We start from the raw sequence: 4,414 nt of genomic DNA, 5'->3' as shown, positions 1-4,414 counted from the left end.
TACATGAACTTCACTACCTAGTGATTTAGTGACCATTAAATTGCTAGAGCTAGGATCGACCAAATCTTAAAAATGTAATAAAAGTAACAAACTTAGTTGTGCTAGAGAACATAAATTGTGACCATAGTTGTGTTTGCTTAGATAAATTTTACATAGCTCATCTATAATTAATAACTAATTTTGTGTTTTGATTATGTATGACCATAAAAGGTAGTTCATGAATTGGTGAAAATTTTAGCAACTTTGGACTTGAATTTCTGATTACATAATAATTGGTAACCAACTTTAATAACCCATAATTAGTAACTAACCATAGGGAAAAGGTGGATTCGAACTAAACGGAATTGTTTTTTGTATATTGATTAAAATCGTTAGTTAAGTGTTTAAGTTTGTCTGAACTTGTAAAATCAGATAGAAAAACCCCTTTTAACTTTTGCTTGTTTTAGGTTAATTTTTATTAATTATTTTAGTTAATTAAATTTGTTCCATGAGTTCGACCCCAACTTACTTTACTATACTATAATATGACTAGGTACACTGCCTATAGGTGCAATAGTAGATAAGTAGTTAGGATATAAATTTAAAACTAGATAGGTATAGTCTGCACCACGTCAAGTTTTTTGTGCCGTTGTCGGGGAACGGGTATTTTAGTTTTTAATTTAATTACTTTAGGTTAATCGATCATTTTTGTGGGGTTAAACCTGCAAAAAGTTGATTTTAAGCATTAGATTTTTTTTTCTGAATTACTTAACTCACAAGACGTGAACTCAGTTATTTCACGTGTTTTTCGTTTTTGCTTACTGTTTAGTTTATCTGCTTCACCACGAGGTGATCATTTTTGTGCAACCCGCAATTCCCGCTACTGCTACCTTTGAGCTTAAGGGACATATCCTTACCGCGCTAAAGGATATTCCATTTTCTGGAAAAGACCATGAAGATGCATACAAGCACCACGATGAAGTCAATGACATAGCCGACTATTTCAACATTCCTAATATTCCTCAAGAGACTGTCTTGTTAGGAATGCTTCCGGTTACTATTAAAGGAGCAACTAAAGACCGGTTGAAGGCAATTTCACCGGGTTCAGTCACCACTTGGGCATAGATGCGTGAAGAATTCCTCCAACAATTTTGCCCACCATCAAAAGTTTCTAAACTCAAGAAGGTCATAGCAAACTTTGAGAAACAAGTGGGGGAGTCTTTGTATGAGGCTTGGGAGAGATACAAAGGGTTAATAAGAAATTTCCCCTAAAACGATCTAAACAAGCAACAAGAGGTTTCGATCTTCTATTATGTGGTGAATGTCACGACGAGGCAACTCCTTGATTCGCAAGGACCTTTAACTAAAAATAATCTCGCTGAAATTAAAGAATTAATCGAAGAGTTTTCAAAGTATTCACGGAAATATCACAACCCTCGTAATGATGGAACTAGGGGAATCGGGAATGGTGCATCGGAAGATATGGCGGCAGTAATGGAAATGTTAAGTAGCATGGATAGAAGAATGACTAAGATGGACCAATCCATTCACGCGATACGTGTGGGTTGTGAAAATTGCAATGATCCACATTTGACAAAAGATTGCCATCTAGATGAAAACGGGAATAGGAAGGCCCAAGTCTTCTACTCAAGTGGAGACTGCTACGATGAAGATTGGAGGAAGCCGAAGAAGGAATGGTTTCCTTACGATGAGTACAAAAGGAAAAAAGAAGAAAAGTACTAGCAAAAGGCAAGAGGGTTTTATCAAAAAGAAGAACCGGCGCCCGAAAAGAAAATAGATTTTGAAACAATGCTCGCCCACTTTGCAGCCACATCAGAAAAGAGGCATGGTGAAATCGATACAGCGATGACAGATCAGCAAGCTCTAATAAGAGATCAGCAAGCCTTAGGGGTTGTTTGATAGTTGCTGACCGAGTAAGATCTGACTGAGTAAGGACCTGATCGGATCTGAAGCTCTGACTGCATGTGCTTCTGAATGAAATTATGTTGTTTGATTATGCATCTGACTGAGTATGTTGACCGTTGAAAATGACTATTTTACCCTTCTGTTTTGTTTGTGCTTAATTAAATGTATCTGTTTTATATGACATCCGAATAAAATTGATAAAACTAATGAATAGTTATACAAAATATCATAAAAATCCAAATTAAACGTAAATAATTTCAAAGTTTATAAACAACAAATCTTACCAAAGTTTATGAACATATATCTTCCACACAAACATAACCAAATAACAATACATTCGAGTTATTAGTACACAAACATAACCAAATAACAAAGAAAAGATCACATATATCTTCCACACATATAAGTACTATGCAACAAAATTTCAGCATACAATTTTTAACCACTTGGATGATCTCGAATAGATTAACAACAATTAATAATTATTATTATGTAACATCAACTTCAGGGGCATTTTAGTCCAAACCCATACAATTTTAGCAGCCACCATGAAGAACTTGACCAGCAACTCCGATGATGTAAGATGCAAAAAGATGACGTATATTTGGAAAAGAATAACCTCATAACTAGCACCTATAATAACACCTGCAAAATAAATATGAACACCAAATAAGCCCATCTCCCAAATACACGTAGTAGGACATGTAAGAAAACACAGTGAACATCCTACCAAAGAGTATTCATATCATAATAGTTGAAATTGATATATCTGTGGTGAAATCAACATCGGTTTCAGTTGGGGAAGGTCTGATTTTAGCATCAGTTTCAGATAATGTCGCCAAGGAGATAGACTTGCACGCCACTCATCTCTGATTTTTGAACGGAATCAGAAAATTGACGATTCAACCTATTGAATTTTACAATGGTAGAGTCTTCACTTTTTGTGAAATCAACATCGACTTCAGATGTGGAAGAGAGGCGTAGCAGGGGCAAGGGGTGATTTGGTTGTTGGTGTGCTCAAGAATGAGGAGATAGACGCATTTATGGGAAAGGGCATCAACGAAAGCTTTCCAGTCAGCTATAAATTTTGGATGACTTGGTAAGATATAAAATGACCCGGTCAGAGCTATAAAATGTGTAAAACAAACAACATGACTGGGCTGAGTAAGATGATACCTCTTACTAGACTCAGTAAGAGGCTTATCAAACAAGCCCTTACTTAGAAATCATCAAGCATCAATCAAAAATATTAAAGCTCAACTCGGGCAATTAACTGCATTGGTTAACGAGCGGTTTCGTCCACTAATTCCCGATAACAAACCGCAACCACATGTCATGGCCATCACTAATGAAGAAGACACCATTTTTGAGTTTTTAGAAGCCTTGGAAGATGAGACAAAGCAACCTGAATCACAACCAAAGCGAATGAAGGTCAAAGAAAAAATTGAGGCTTAAACACTGCCGTCACGATGTGAGGATTCAATCTCCATAGCATGGTCTCGTTATGAACATAAATTTTTTTCTGGTGCTCAAGTTTATCAGCCTCCTTTTCCTTTTCCTTTTCGAGCCAAAGTTCACCCGCTGGAGCAAGAACATATCAAATTTATGAAGCAAGTTAAGGGTATTTCGATTAATACTCCTTTTATTGAATCCTTGGCAAAAGTTGCCGAATATGCCAAGTTTTTGCAAGATTTACTTGACACTCGCCAACAACTAGAAAAGATCTCCAATGTAGTCCTTAGTGAGCAAAGCTCCATGGTTAATATTGTCATAACTAGCACTTTTGGCTAGGAAATTCCGTCCTCAGGTAAGTAAGGACTATTGTGAGATTTGTGTTAACACTCCTAAGTGTTCAATATGAGTTCCTAAGGAGCCATAAAGTGTTAGAATGCAAATCTCTCCAAGTATAGTGAATCTCTCCCAAATCTCTCCAAGTATAGTGAATCTCTCCCAAATCTCTCCAAGTATGTGAAATCTCTCCTAAATTTCCCTAAGTATGCGAAATCTCTCCAAGAATAGTGAATCTCTCCCAAATCTCTTTAAGTATGTGAAATCTCTCCAAGAATAGTGAATCTCTCCCAAATCTCTCCAAGAATAGTGAATCTCTCCCAAATCTCCCTAAGTATGCAAAATCTCTCCAAGAATAGTGAATCTCTCCCAAATCTCTCCAAGTATGTGAAATCTCTCCCAAATCTCTCCATGTATCTTAAATCTCTCTCAAATCTCTCTAAACACCTTCCTTACTCGAAAACAGCTCAAAACCGGAAGAGGAAACCCCAAAAGGACCCTCTTGGTCCGGAACCTCTTAGTCCGGACTCCTCTTGGTCCGGAACCCTCTTGGTCCGGAACCTCTTAGTCTGGAATGTCTTTTAAGGAAACCAAGAGGAGTTGCACCACGGAAGCCTCTCATCCGGACCATCTCGCAATCTCGGAACTCATGGCTCCGGACAATCTCGCCTATGGCCGCTTCGGAAAATCCAGTCGCTTCGCATCCTCGGTCCGGACCGCT

General features: G+C 37.5%; 1 non-coding gene across 1 annotated transcript; it reads right to left on the bottom strand.

Annotated features, from left to right (window-relative positions):
- Positions 1-1,152: 1,152 nt before the first annotated feature.
- LOC145110520 (small nucleolar RNA R71) lies at positions 1,153-1,259 on the bottom strand. Its single transcript, XR_013709898.1, has one exon. It is a non-coding gene; the product is annotated as a small nucleolar RNA R71 (small nucleolar RNA).
- Between the last annotated feature and the right edge of the window lie 3,155 nt (positions 1,260-4,414).

The sequence above is a fragment of the Lactuca virosa genome, chromosome 4 (assembly GCF_052849685.1).
Source record: "Lactuca virosa cultivar CGN04683 chromosome 4, Lactuca_virosa_CGN04683_v6, whole genome shotgun sequence".
In the NCBI taxonomy this organism is placed as follows: domain Eukaryota; kingdom Viridiplantae; phylum Streptophyta; class Magnoliopsida; order Asterales; family Asteraceae; genus Lactuca; species Lactuca virosa.
Note: the sequence above shows the minus strand (reverse complement) of the source record. Positions and strands in the feature narration are given on the sequence as shown.